Consider the following 15,819-nt stretch of genomic DNA (forward strand, 5'->3'; position numbering starts at 1 on the left):
TGGAATATAGTACCGATTAGCTGATAAAATACATGGACAACACTGAATATTTTTATTGCCGAATATATGCACATGTATCTTATTGCATTCCAAGTATTTCATCATGCGAAAAATGTTTTTATATAAGGAAGTGTCAATATGTGTGTGCCTTTGCCATGTCTCTCCTGTCGTAATTCACCCGGTGAAATGACGGACGGACAATCGGAATTATATTTGCGCAGTCGGAGGTCACAGATAATATTGACACTCTCAGTGATGATAGTGAGGAAATAAAGCAGGTTCTGTGGTGAGCCCAGCAATGCAATATAGTGCAAACACACCATACATAGATGTGGCAGTGTGTTATTGTTTTCACCCTCCGTGTTGTGAAGACCTCGGCACCTCGCTTGTTGAAGTAGAGTTAAGACTGTGTTTATCACCTTCATTATGCTCGCAACACTAACAATTCTTAAGGCAAATTTGTGGTTCAGAATTAAATTATAAAGCGCAAAAAACTAAAATGCGCAATTTACTTGAAGGAAGTGTGAAGTATATATCCAAAGTTTTCATATTTGTCATAATTGTCCAAAGTTTCTGCTGGATACTGGATAACTTTTCTCCGGCAACAAGAAGGAGCAAACATTATTAATCAAGATCGCAACCATTCTCAAGGCTAACGAAGTTAGAAGAATTTACACAAACTAAAAATGAAGAAACATAATCTCAGTTTACAAAGAAAAAAGAAATACATGGTATATCCTAATTCAAGGTATGTCATAGTTGTCAAAAGATTCTGTTGAATGCTTTAGGACTTCTCTACGACAGCAAGATAGAGCATCATTAATCAAAAGCACAACCAGGGTAAATTGTGCAAATAGCGATATAAGTCAGACTGAAAATAAATTAAGCAAAATCAATGTCACTAGTGAATAGAGCGCACAATAATAGACAAGAACTAAACAAGTCATCGGGACCTGACGAACTGCTTTCAGTTGTTTGAAAGGAATGTAAGAAGGTCTTAGCAAACCATTAACCAGTTTCTCAAAACGTTAGTATAAATGGAAATGGTAACGGATAAGTGGATCATGGCAAATGTGGTACCCATTATCAGAGTGGGAGATTAGTCTTTCATTTAATACTATAGACTAATCAGTTGAATCTCAACCATGAAAAATACATAGTCAATAATTGAAAAAAAAAAAAAAACGCTTCGAACCACCTTCAAGATATAATTTGATCAATGCGTCTCAGCACTCTTACGGAAGACGTGTTCTCATCACAGAATCTACTGACCTTCACTAAGGTACAGTATTTCAGTAGACAGACCACGATAATGAGTACGATATTGCATACATGTGTCGCAGTAAGGGGGTTGAGTTCCACATAAGAGACTGTTAAACGAGTAGTGTCACATGGAATGCGAAAAATTATCAACTTGCTAAAAGCATGCTTCACATAATTGTACCAAATTATGTAATAATAATATTTATAATAATATGAAAATAATAATAATAACAGTAAAATAACACAAGCAAGTGTAATACGATGTATCTAGGAAGTGGTGTAGTCTAAAGCACAGCAGTTTGCATACATACAGGGTATCTTGAGACACTCTGCATATAGACAGGAGATCGTGGAAGAGGAAGCAAGTGGTTGGTCTCTTAAAAAAAACGAGAAGCGAGTGGGAAGTTTTGGTGGGAGGGGAAATGCTTGCCATAAAAGTTTACTCTGCTACAAATCGGGATAAATTATGCTAGTTTAAGTGGATCATCAGACGACTGCAGGAGTAAGCTCCACCAGCAGCAGGGAGTTAGGAAGAGATCTGAGGTACAGTTTGTATGTAAATATGCACAGTGGAATAATTTAGAATGATCTTTGTTATCCGCGTTTCATTCAGACAGCCTAGGCTATGTGTCATGCTTGCTAAGTGCCTACTGAATTTAGCTGATACGGACATGATATACACTAATAATTAAATACGATTGGACAAATTCAAGCTGTCAGGTCAGAGTGGAAGAATGTTATAGCAAGTTATATCTATTTTTCTAATATTTGAGTAAACACATAATATGCTCCCATTCACGCGCGTACACACACACACACACACACACACACACACACACACACACACACACACACACATACACACACACACACACACACACACACACACACACACACACACACACACACACACACACACACACACAATTGTTTTTTATATAATGTTAAAGATAATGTTAGAGATAATATTTTTTTACAAAAATACATAGTGTTCTATGTCAGGCGAACACCTTAACTTGATGTTGGACAAATTTATGTGTAGGACAAGTTTACGTGAGGTGTTACCTTCCAGTGTGTGTGTATGTACTCACATATTTGTACTCACCTAGTTGGGGTTGCAGGGGTCGAGTCCTAGCTCCTGGCCCCGCCTCTTCACTGGTCGCTACTAGGTCACTCTTCCTGAACCGTGAGCTTTATCTTACCTCTGCTGTACTCACCTAGTTGAGGTTGTGGGGGTCGAGTCCGAGCTCCTGGCCCCGCCTCTTCACTGTGTGTGTGTGTGTGTATGTGTGTGTGTGTGTGTGTGTGTGTGTGTGTGTGTGTGTGTGTGTGTGTATGTGTGTGTATAAGCCAAGAGTATCAATTTATCCCAGTGGGATCAGAGACCTTGGGATCATGAGTTTTCCCTGGGTACGTTTATTGTCTTCTCTGAGGATGAGGGTCCCCAGTAACGTTCTAGAGGTGGTACCTCCCTCCCTCTCTCTCTCTCTCTCTCTCTCTCTCTCTATATATATATATATATATATATATATATATATATATATATATATATATATATATATATATATATATATATATATATGTCGTGCCGAATATGTAAAACTGGTCAATTAGCAAGAACTCATTTAAAATTAAGTTCTTTCTAAAATTTTCTCTTATACGTTTAAAGATATATTTTTTTCATTAATGTTGATGTAAAAATTTATAATTTTGCACCAAAAGGAACTTAAAAAACTTACCTAACCTTATTATAACAAAAACAATTTATTTTAGCCTAACCCAACTAAATATATTTTAGATTTGTTTACAATAATTTAATACTAAACAAACACAGTGAAATATATTTTTTTCGTTAGGTTCAGATGAGCGTTGCTATTTAAGCCAAGATCGCAAGTTCTGCCTATTCGGCACGACATATATACATATATATATATATATATATATATATATATATATATATATATGTATATAAGTATATATATGTATATATGCAATAAGATCACAGTAAGCAAGTGATTTCACAGTATGCAAAACAACCACTCTGAAAGAATAGAGAAATTCCAAGCGCTTTCGTGACTACTCACATTATCAAGGAACTGTGATAATGTGAGTAGTCACGAAAGCGCTTGGAATTTCATTATTCTTTCACGGTTTTTGTTTTGCATATTCTGAAATCACCTGTTTACTGTGATCTCATTGCATGCATATATATATATATATATATTTATATATATATATATATATATATATATATATATATATATATATATATATATGCAAAACAACCACTCTGAAAGAATAGAGAAATTCCAAGCGCTTTCGTGACTACTCACATTATCATAGTTCCTTGATAATGTGAGTAGTCACGAAAGCGCTTGGAATTTCTCTATTCTTTCAGAGTGGTTGTTTTGCATGTTGTGAAATCACTTGTTTACTGTGATCTTTTTGCATATATATATATATATATATATATATATATATATATATATATATATATATATATATATATATATATATATATATATATATATATATATATATATTATTGTGTGTATAATTCAGAATTCCACTTGATTATCTGCTTATTTTAAACATTCTTGGTGACATTTTTATTTATATGGATTTTTTTCTTTTCCCGAGTTAGTCTTCGCTCTTCCTGCCGTTTATATACAACATTTCTCTCCATTTGTTGGCTGCCGAGGAAAATTGTTATCATACCTCATAAAAATTTGTCACAGAGCAATTTCCATAAGTACCGGTTGACTGCCTTGTAAAATTGGGTGAGCACTGTTACGATGGTACTGCCACACTGGAGTGGTGTGCTGTATGTAACCTCAGCTGCTGAGGCTGTACTCGCTTATTTATGGTTGAAGGGGTTGATTCTCAGCTTCTGGCCTTGCCTCTCCACTTACCGCTAATGAGAGCGCACACTCCTTGCTATATATACAGTTCCTTGATAATGGGTACATGTATAATTGTGAAACAATATCAAATACTAGTAAATTCCTTTTTATATTTAATATTTGTTGTAGGTTTAATGTAAAAATCTTTCCTAAATGGCTGTAAAAACGGCATAAAATTTCCATGGCATAGATTAAAATAATTTAAAAAATCTAATTTATTCTTTATCTTATTAGATTTTTTTTCTTAGAGGTTCAGAAGAGCAAATGATGATGATAATAGCAAATTAGTTGTGTTCAAAGCCCACTGAACGAAAATGCAAGAAGTTAGAGGAAGAAAAAATTAGGGAGGCACTTGTTGATCCCTCTTTTGGTGAGCAGATGCCGCTATTTAGGGAAAAATACTAAGCACAATTGATTCTGAAAAAAAAATTCAATTTAAACAATGTCATCAAATTAAAATATATATAATTGTGTGTGAATTAGTAAACCTAACGTATCTACTGTGGCAAATGTACAGCATATATTCAAACATAAAATGCATCATTGTGAGCACAGCTGGTCACTTCAAGCCAAAATCTAGTCGAGTACAGGGATTCAGAGATGATGAGACCAAATTTCTGTTGTAGTTGTCAAAATTATGGAAACCTCAGTTGAAAGAGGATGATTGCTGAATAGACGCTGAATCCTGATTACATAGATGTGTAGTCGTAACAATCTGCCCATATATTTTAAGATACAGGAAATTCACCACATATATTGAGCATTACTGCTCGAACATTTGAGCAGATCAACCAAACCCAGAGCTCAGGGTTAAAGGCTGAGGCTCTTTAGGAACTTTCTAATATTAAGTTGATTATTAAATGTATAATGAAAGTGAATTTGTGAAAAGGCATACCATAATATATAACGTAATTCATTATGAATTTGAAGACACATCGTTAGTGAGATAAACCGGTAGAGGTCAAACAGTTCCAGTAGAATGGGTGTCATTAAAGTTCATTCCAACCAAGGGAAGGAGTAAGAAAAATTTCTTTGAGCAAGAGCTCTTCACCTGCACCTATCTTGTCCCCTTAAGGAACAAGATTAGTTCAGTGTTTTTGTTTGACGTAGTCTACGGTTCAAGTCCTTCCTGGGAGATAGTCACTCCTCAACACCGAGCTACGATTTTATGTCATGTTAACTAAACCCATAAAGGTCACAAACTCCCTTGGGATCAGTTGGGAATTATGATTGTTATTAGATGCGCATGTTAAAGTGGGTGCGTAATATGAAGTGCTCACGTTTATTCCAAGACAGAGAATAAAACTAATGCCATGAAACAAGAGTCCTTCATCAGCATCAAGGTAATCCCTTAGCAATTAGCAAGATAACTGAGAATACATATTTGTGTTAATGCTCCGTCACCTCCAGCAGTTACGCCTCGCTCTCACTTTTCACAACTCAGTTTTTTTTTCCGAGTAGAAACCGAGCAAACTGAATTAAAAGTGGCGATAACGCTGGTGAATGTTAGCGCAGCCAACACTTTGAGAATGAAAAAGAACTCCAAAGACGACTACAACACGGCCCTGAACATTTTGTGAATTACCAGTGAGAAAAATGCAAACAAACGGGACGATACTGTCATCGTTCTTACAATGAAAGCAAATAATCTGTTGAAATACATCTTTTAAAGCGGGTACTTTAATGCTGAATAAAGGACTCTTGACACAAGGATTTGAGGCTACTCTTTATTTTCATGATACATGCTCATTATTCCAATTTTCCCAGACACTTTATTATCGCTACAGGTTAAGCACTTTATATATGTATTGCAGTCGCGGCACGATCCCACAAAAGTATCACTGTGTTGTATAACTCCTGTCCCCTGTCCCTTAATGTACTCAACATAAATAGTGCAGTGCAACAGGAGCAGTGCCTCATCAGGCATTCATGCCTGATGAGCCAATGTACAGATGCTCATTATTGAGGGAGATCTCAACAGACGCTAGAGTCTGAATTTCTCTATGGTTGCCATGACAATCACACAATAGACAAGGAGTTACAATACTGCCACCACACCTACATAAACCATAATCGAACAAACATCGCCTTACCCTCTACCATAAATACATCAGGTGGCTCGTTATGAAGACTCTCACTGTTACTCCGGGATATTCATGACTGTTTAAGCTCATATTTTCCACCAGTATGTCCCAGGGTTGAAACGTTTCCAATTAAATGTCTTGGTGTTTGCAATTTGTATATTTTTTCAACTTTTTCGGTATCACTTACCTTTAATACCATCCATATTAGAAGGATTAAAGAGTAAGCATAATCGGAGGCATGCTTCAATATTAGATCTTCAACTGAGAGACATTTACGGCCCTATACAAATCGTAGATTACGCAACCCCAGCGTGGAACTCACGCACATTACAAAAGATAGAAAAGGCTGAAATTCAAAACTATGCCCAAATAACCCGTACATAGAAGAAAAAACTCATATCGACGTTTCGGTCCTATTTGAAGAATTAACTGGTCACACAAGCACGAAGGGAAGGGAGCCAGTATATATATGAGAGGGGAAGGAAGCGGAGCTGGGAGAACGAGAGGAGGTAGAAGTAGTCGTAGTAGTGGTAGAGATAGTGGTGGTGGTAGTAGTAGTAGTAGTAGTAGTAGTAGTAGTAGATGCAGTCTAATGATAGAGAAAAAAGGAAGAAGAAAAGAGCACTGCAGGAGAGGCAATGACCCACGGGGGTGGGACCAGAACATAGAGATGAAACTCATAGAACTCACCTAGACAGAAAAGAGACAAAGAAAATATAGGGAAGAAGAGGTAAGGAGACGAAATAAAGGTTAGGTCAAGTCACGGGTGTTCTGAAGTTTTTATCATTGTACAATGTAATAAGAAAGGAAAGCATCAACAGTGACAAAGCCAGGATTAAGACTGATATTAGGAAAGTTGTGTATAAGGGTTGGTTTAACAAGATTGTGTCTGTGGAGGCTATAAGAAGGGTAAATAGTTTTGCCAGAGCACCAGTTAATAGGATGATTGTGATCTCTAACATGACAGAAAAGAACATTATTAGTGTCGGCAAATCTAACATTTCTTTTGTACTCTTTCAGAGAGAGAGTGGCCAGTTTCGCCAAAGTACTGGAGAGAACAAAAGGAGCAGGAAATGGAGTAGACTCCAGAAGCATCAGTAGCAGGAGAAGAGGTAAGAACTAGATTACTGCGAAGGGTGTTATTTTGGCGAAAAGTAAGTTTGATGTCTAAGGAATGGACAGATTTGTTAAGATTTGAGAGAATGGAAATATGGGAAAGGTATAGAACAGGGGATTTCACAGGAGAAGAGAGTCTGGGAGAAGAAAGTCCATTTAGCATATGAAAGAGCGGCGTTTATGAAACCGGAAGCGTAGCCAAGGCGAGAGAACGAATTGCAAAGAGTGGAAATTTCCGACGCGGAAAGCACGGAGAAAGAGAAATAGGAACACTTTTCTTGACAGAGGGAGCATGGTAAGAAAAGTAGTGAATGTTCATACGGTTGTTATAGACAGAAAGAAAAACTTGCAGCCAAGCAATGTACATATACATCAAGGGAAGGAAGCAGAGCTGGATTCCTATTCAGTTTTGTACTAGATGGAAGGAGCAAGACTTAATTGCATCGAGAAATGATTGGAAGAGACTAGAATCATATGGCTAAAGAGCGAAGATATCATATATATAGCGGAGTCAGAGGGAAGGGTGCACCCCAGTGGTAGGAAGAACAACAGTTTCGAAGTATTCTATGTCAAGGTTACAAAAAACAGCAACATGCAAAAAGAGCTGGCGTCCACACGTAAAATAATAAGATCAAGAAAGACATTAGATATAGTGAGATATAGCAGCTCTATTGGTCTTCACTCTAAGAAAACTGAGTACATCAAGTGGAACTCGTCGTCAAGACTTAGTATCTTACAGGTCGGATGTGGCCAAACACATTCGATGAAGTCTTGAGAGTGATGGTGGTGAGCAGGAGAAACAGCTCCAAGAAAAGGAATGAGTTTTGACTAGCTAAAAGGCAAAAAGAATAAGACACAGAACCTCTGAAGGAAATGATGGAATGTTGAGGGATAACAGATTTATGTGTTTTAGAAAGACCATAGAAATAAGGTAGAGAGAGACAGATAAGACGGAAACGTTGAACAAGATTAAAATCAGGAGGATAAGATAGTAAAGAGTCCGTAGAGACATCAAGAAATTCTTTATTTTCAATGTGATTTGGAAGCGAAATGATCTGGATGAGGAGTGGGTGGAGATTTAAGTTAGGTTTAAACAGTGTTCAAGACGTTATGAGTATTTATAATAATGAAGTGGGGTTAGGAGCTGTAACTCGATCCACACAGCTATAAATAGGAGCTCAACAGCAACAAGAAGTATATCAACAACAATATAATCAGCAAAACCAGCAACAAAAAAAACCTACTAATACTACTATGACTAGTACTGCTACTACTATTAGTGCTCCTCCTGCTGCTGCTCCTGCCGCTTCCAACATTACTACTACACAAAGGAAGCAACAGCATCAACAGCAACGAAAACAAAAGCAGCATACGACACAATATTACACACACACAAGCACACATTCAGACATATTACAATAGGCATTTTGTTATGAAGAAAAGTTTATACGCAGACAAAGTTCAAGTTGAAAGCTGAGAGTGTGTTTGACATGCATTGTGTGAGGCGCTCTCAATATTTACTCGGGGAAAGATCAGCCCTACACTACCAGCTGACACCTCTCTCTGCCCTGTGTTTATGCTGGTGACACCTCCCTGCTGTGTGCTCATGCTGGTGACACCTCCCTTCTGTGTGCTCATGCTGGTGACACCTCCCTTCTGTGTGCTCATGCTGGTGACACTTTCCTGCCTTGTGCTCACGCTGGTGACACCTCCCTGCCTTGTGCTCACGCTGGTGACACCTCCCTGCCTTGTGCTAATGCTGGTGACACTTCCCTGTTTTGTGCACATGCTGGTGACACTTCCCTGTCTTGTGCACATGCTGGTGACACCTCCCTGCCTTGTGCTCATGCTGGTGACACCTCCCTGCCTTGTGCTCATGCTGGTGACACCTCCATGCCTTGTGCTCATGCTGGTGACACCTCCCTGCCTTGTGCTCATGCTGGTGACACCTCCCTACTTGTGCTAATGCTGGTGACACCTCCCTGCCTTGTGCTCATGCTGGTGACACCCTGCCTTGTGCTCATGCTGGTGACACCTCCCTGCCTTGTGCTCATGCTGGTGACACCCTGCCTTGTGCTCATGCTGGTGACACCTCCCTACTTGTGCTAATGCTGATGACACCTCCCTGCCTTGTGCTCATGCTGGTGACACCCTGCCTTGTGCTCATGCTGGTGACACCTCCCTGCCTTGTGCTCATGCTGGTGACACCCTGCCTTGTGCTCATGCTGGTGACACCTCCCTACTTGTGCTAATGCTGGTGACACCTCCCTGCCTTGTGCTCATGCTGGTGACACCCTGCCTTGTGCTCATGCTGGTGACACCTCCCTGCCATTTGCTGACACACTGATATCTACTGACGGTGCTGCCACCTCCATGCTGTGTACTGACCCTGCGGATGCATCATTCTGTATCTTGAATTACTGATAGTGCTGATATAGTCATCTATGTAGTGAGCTATAGACTAAGCCTTACTGTGTGTTAATTGTATCATTTTCTCAAGAGTACTGACCTGTTTACATATGTCCTGTTAGGAAGATCAGTAGCAGCAGTGGCCTGGTCACAAACTGGTGGTTAGGCTGTGTTAGGCAGACACTTGAAGTTGAGAGGAGAATGAGAGGGTGCATATGTTGTTGATATTGCAGTCGTTGGTCTGTAACACACAACGGCTCACTGTTGAGTTTGTGGCAGGTGCATAAGGAAACACAAATAAGAACTATTTTTCTATGTATTGGGAATCTGGGAGTAACACGCATGATTAATTAAGTGGGCTAGTATCGTCATGAGCCAAACAATACGCATGAAAACTGTAATACTGTGTTGCATATTGTGTTCATTAAGTTAAAATGGTTGTCATTCTCTTAATTGTTCCTTCTTAAGCTTCCTAGATCCAGCACACACAATATGCGCTGCACAATATACAGACCACAGCCACAAAAGTAATTAAAACAAAAATTATTAAAGAAAGGTTGGTAATGAAATAAAATTTAATGTTACAATCAAATGTGAAACATTTTCTCGATATTACGAGAATTTCCAACTTTTTGGATCATATGAGCAGTTGTAGAAACTGGATGGTTTGTTAAAGTAATTAGTGACAGAAATTACTACTATATAAATAAAAGATGGTAGATCAGGCTAAGATTTTGTAATTAAAAGTTAGTGATTAAACTATTAATTACATTAAATTATATTCATTTGCTGGAGCTACACACTTAAAAGATTCTAGTAAAATGAATAAAAAATTTTGTGAAAAATTCAAGATGTACTTAGAAGTTCATGGCCAAGTCTGCATTATAAAATAGCAAAAGTTGGAATCATACAGCATAAAACTGAATTGTTAATTAATAAGAATAGATCGAGAAAAAAAAGGAAATTTTGTCGAAAAGGGAAATTGCTGATTAGTATACAAGTTTTCTACGGCTGCGAAATTGTACTCGACAATATACTACCTTGCTGAGAGGAGGATAGAAATTAGTTCGGAAAGTGAAAAAGAGTAGCCGAAGAATGACATCTTGATGTCATCTGAGATTTGTGAAGTTCACTACTAAAGCTTAACAAATAACCAGAATGTAGATAAATACACTAACATAATAATTAAACAATGATGGCCAGACATCTGATATCCATATATACAAGACCCGGACCGGGACTACGCTGACGAATCAAACTAGAACTAGACATCAGAAAGGTGAGAGTATCACCACTAGAGCGGCTCATACTTAAATATATGCTAATGATGAAATGAAGGATATAAGAACTCCCTACACTTTGGCCGCTACTTTCGAAGTCTTTCTTACATCGAACTAAATGTATTTAGGCGAATGCAAATTGCCTGACGTGGTATGTGTTTTTTTTTTCCAACGTAGGCACTAAGCTTCTAGGAAACACTCGTACTGTTTACTCTCTTTATCATCAGTACCAGACCTTCCATTTTCCAGAACTGGAAGGTACGTAGCTCTAGCTGGATGTTTTTGGATGCCATCAGATCTAAATAGTTGATGTTCCTTTTGTGGTTCTCAACGGGCTGTGGAACGAATTTTCTTTTTGAAATCATTAATCTCTTAAAGTGTTGTAATCTTTTGCTCTTAACACAAGATATGACCTACATAGGTTTACCAGTGGCCTGCCCTACATAAATCTTTGTTCCCATAGTTTTTTTCCTTGACGTCTTTATCTGGGCTTAGGGTCGAGGTGGGTACCGAAGGAGGAATTTTACAGCCAGTAAGAAATCGGTTATACAAAGAGCTCATATAAATCGAACTTTATTCTTTTCCTAAGGCGTATGTACAGTGTATTAAATAATATGCATGCAGAGAATGTGTCCTGTGTATTTAAACATGAACAATTCATTGATAAATGTTGTTAATTCTTCGTATAATTAAATTTTACTCTCTTTTTTAAGGAAATGTCCTTTAAAAATACTACTTAAAAAGAATGCTTGAAATAATCTCCAAAATAAAAAAAATTAATTTACATTGACATAAGTATGAACATAGTATTATCTTTATTGCAATGACAATAGAAAGAAAACATATTTGTTCAAATAACAGCGACACAAGATAGAAGAAATAACATGAAAACCGACATCACCTTGTTACAGGAATCTCCTTGTTAGCCGGGTTGATGGGAGATGCCAGGGTCATAAAAGGAAACAGATTGGGAAATTTAGTTTTTTTTTTTTAACAGGGTGGGGAAACGGGGGGAGGGGGGACAGCGTTAGCTCAGATATATCAAGGAAAAATAGCTAGTTATATAGAGAGCGATGACTGCTAAAATATACGATTTTGTTGATATGGTAAATGATATATCTATATATATCATTTACCAAACTGCGGCAGGCCAGGACTCGACCCTACGAACCTTGTACCGCCTCCAGAGACAGCACAATGCGCGCATCATCTTACCACTGCGCCACTGATCAGTTAATGCGTGCATTGTGCTGTCTCTTGAGGCGGTACAAGGTTCGTAGGGTCGAGTCCTGGCCTGCCGCAGTTTGGTAAATTATTTAAAATCACTTGTTTCGTGATTTCATTAATACACACACACACACACACACACACACACACACACACACACACACACACACACACACACACACACACACACACACACACACACACACACACAATGTGCAAGGAGGCTGAAGAGAGGTTTGTACCCAAGGGAATAATGAAAAAGCCAGGATGAGCCCATGGTTCACCCAAAGATGCAAGGAGGCAAAAACCAAGTGTGCTAGGGAATGGAAGAAATATAGAAGGCAAAGGACCCAGGAGAATAAGGAGAGCAGTCGTAGAGCCAGAAACGAATATGCACAGATAAGAAGGGAGGCCCAACGTCAATATGAAAACGACATAGCAGCAAAAGCCAAATCTGACCCGAAGCTGTTATACACCCACATCAGGAAGAAAACAACCGTTAAGGACCGGGTAATCAGACTAAGGAAGGAAGGAGGAGAGGCAACAAGAAATGACCGTGAAGTATGTGAGGAACTCAACAAGAGATTCAAAGAAGTGTTCACAGAGGAGACAGAAGGGGCTCCAGAAAGACGGGGAGGTGGGGTACACCACCATATGCTGGACACAGTACACACAACCGAGGAAGAAGTGAAGAGGCTTCTGAGTGAGCTAGATACCTCAAAGGCAATGGGGCCAGATAACATCTCTCCATGGGTCCTGAGAGAGGGAGCAGAGGCACTATGTGTACCCCTAACAACAATATTCAATACATCTATCGAAACAGGGAGATTGCCTGAGGCATGGAAGACAGCAAATGTGGTCCCAATCTTTAAAAAAAGGAGACAGACATGAAGCACTAAACTACAGACCAGTGTCACTGACATGTATAGCATGCAAAATCATGGAAAAGATTGTCAGGAGAAGAATGGTGGACCATCTAGAAAGGAATGATCTCATCACCAGCAGCCAACATGGTTTCAGAGATGGGAAATCCTGTGTCACAAACCTACTGCAGTTCTATGACATGGTGACAGCAGTAAGACAAGAGAGAGACGGGTGGGTGGATTGCATTTTCTTGGACTGCAAGAAGGCTTTTGACACAGTACCACACAAGAGATTAGTGCAAAAACTGGAGGACCAAGCAGGGATAACAGGGAAGGCACTGCAATGGATCAGGGAATACTTGTCAGGAAGACAGCAGCGAGTAATGGTACGTGGCGAGGTGTCAGAGTGGGCACCTGTGATCAGCGGGGTCCCACAGGGGTCAGTCCTAGGACCAGTGCTGTTTCTTGTATTTGTGAACGACATGACGGAAGGAATAGACTCTGAGGTGTCCCTGTTTGCAGATGACGTGAAGTTGATGAGAAGAGTTCATTCGATCGAAGACCAGGCAGAACTACAAAGGGATCTGGACAGGCTGCAGACCTGGTCCAGCAACTGGCTCCTGGAGTTCAATCCCACCAAGTGCAAAGTCATGAGGATTGGGGAAGGGCAAAGAAGACCGCAGACGGAGTACAGTATAGGGGGCCAGAGACTATAAACATCACTCAAGGAAAAAGATCTTGGGGTGAGTATAACACCAGGCACATCTCCTGAAGCGCACATCAACCAAATAACTGCCGCAGCATATGGGCGCCTGGCAAACCTCAGAACAGCATTTCGACATCTTAATAAGGAATCGTTCAGGACCCTGTACACCGTGTACGTTAGGCCCATATTAGAGTATGCGGCACCAGTTTGGAACCCACACCTAGCCAAGCATGTAAAGAAACTTAGAGAAAGTGCAAAGGTTTGCAACAAGACTAGTCCCAGAGTTAAGAGGTATGTCCTATGAGGAGAGGTTAAGGGAAATCAACCTGACGACACTGGAGGACAGGAGAGATAGGGGGGACATGATAACGACTTACAAAATACTGAGAAGAATTGACAAGGTGGACAAAGACAGGATGTTCCAGAGACTGGACACAGCAACACGGGGACACAGTTGGAAGCTGAAGACACAGATGAATCAAAGGGATGTTAGGAAGTATTTCTTCAGCCACAGAGTAGTCAGGAAGTGGAATAGTTTGGGAAGTGATGTAGTGGAGGCAGGATCCATACATAGCTTTAAGCAGAGGTATGATAAAGCTCACGGCTCAGGGAGAGTGACCTAGTAGCGATCAGTGAAGAGGCGGGGCCAGGACCTTGGACTCGACCCCTGCAACCTCAACTAGGTGAGTACAACTAGGTGAGTACATACACACACATACACACACACACACACACACACACACACACACACACACACACACATCTCCAATTATTATTATTATTATTATAATCAAAAAGAAGCGCTAAGCCACAAGGACTATACAGCGCCACACATCTCCAAGCTGAGGGACTGTCCACCTGAAACTACTCCTTCAAAGCTGATGGACTGACCACATTACATTTACCTCTCCATATTTGAAACCTCTATGATGGACTGATGAATCCTGCTGTGTAGGCAATACGCTTTGGTTTAAAGATACCTGTTGAATGTCTCTTGTTATTCAAGTTAATCTCTCTTTATAAGCTTTTATGAGAGAAATTTGCAACTTTATGGGTTTTAAGTTCCCGATAAAGGAAATTATTTAAATTACTGATAATATAATATATGTGAGGTATCTATAAAATTATAGGCATCATACACCGCCAGGAAAATGAAGCAATCAGTTTTATACAAGGAAGAGTGTATCTTTTTTTCCTTGGATGAAGAGCCATTCACTAGCAACATGGTACCCACAGGAAATTATTTTCATTGATATTACTGATATTGTAAAACTTTTAAGAGACGTTTACATAGCTACTCGTTTTAATATTTAATTCTTCCAAATGTTTTAGTTATAAAATAAACTTATATATCCTCTGAAGAAGTTGCAGAGGAAAGCATTAGAATCTCTTAGACTTGGGCTTCCGCAGATAAATAAGCTTGCTAAAGTCTTGAGAACACCTGCTGAAGCCAGAGATAAGAGCCGTCCCATAACCAAGTTTTTGGAGACTTTCCCCGTTAAGTATGCCATAAACCTTCTTGTGTGCCATTATCTGAAATGAAACTGCCAAAATTTCTTAGGAGAGGCTCGTAGCTGCCATATGACCACGAGGAGAAAAATCTATGTCGAAGATACGATTTCAGGTGAGGTATCCATTACAGAAATAATTTTCTAGTGTTTTCAAACGGATTACGAGAAAAGAATGAGGGGATTAGCAACACTGCGTTCGAGGTCCTAACCAGTTACCTTTTCACACATGGAGTTAAAACTGGCAGCTGTCTTTACTTACAAGAGTTACTGCAAATTTTTTAAAAACTAAGTTATGTATTATTATTATTAGTAGTAGTAGTTTAGAAAGACAGGTGAGCAAACACTAGGACATATTTATGACAAAACGTCCTCCACAGGGGCTCCACGAGACATTTGAAGAATTGGGATGAGACACACTTCGTCCTCACACAAATGCAGTATATTGCGGTGCTTTATT

At 39.3% G+C, this 15,819-nt stretch overlaps 1 long non-coding RNA gene across 1 annotated transcript in view; it reads left to right on the forward strand.

The window, feature by feature from the left end:
- Window positions 1-15,819, forward strand: part of LOC128694088 (uncharacterized) — a 170,371-nt gene that overhangs the window by 116,674 nt on the left and 37,878 nt on the right. The window contains exon 2 of the long non-coding RNA XR_011393091.1: window positions 7,271-7,362. This is a non-coding gene — a long non-coding RNA (uncharacterized lncRNA). The remainder of the gene's footprint in view (window positions 1-7,270; window positions 7,363-15,819) is intronic.

The sequence above is a fragment of the Cherax quadricarinatus genome, chromosome 43, assembly GCF_038502225.1.
Source record: "Cherax quadricarinatus isolate ZL_2023a chromosome 43, ASM3850222v1, whole genome shotgun sequence".
NCBI lineage: Eukaryota > Metazoa > Arthropoda > Malacostraca > Decapoda > Parastacidae > Cherax > Cherax quadricarinatus.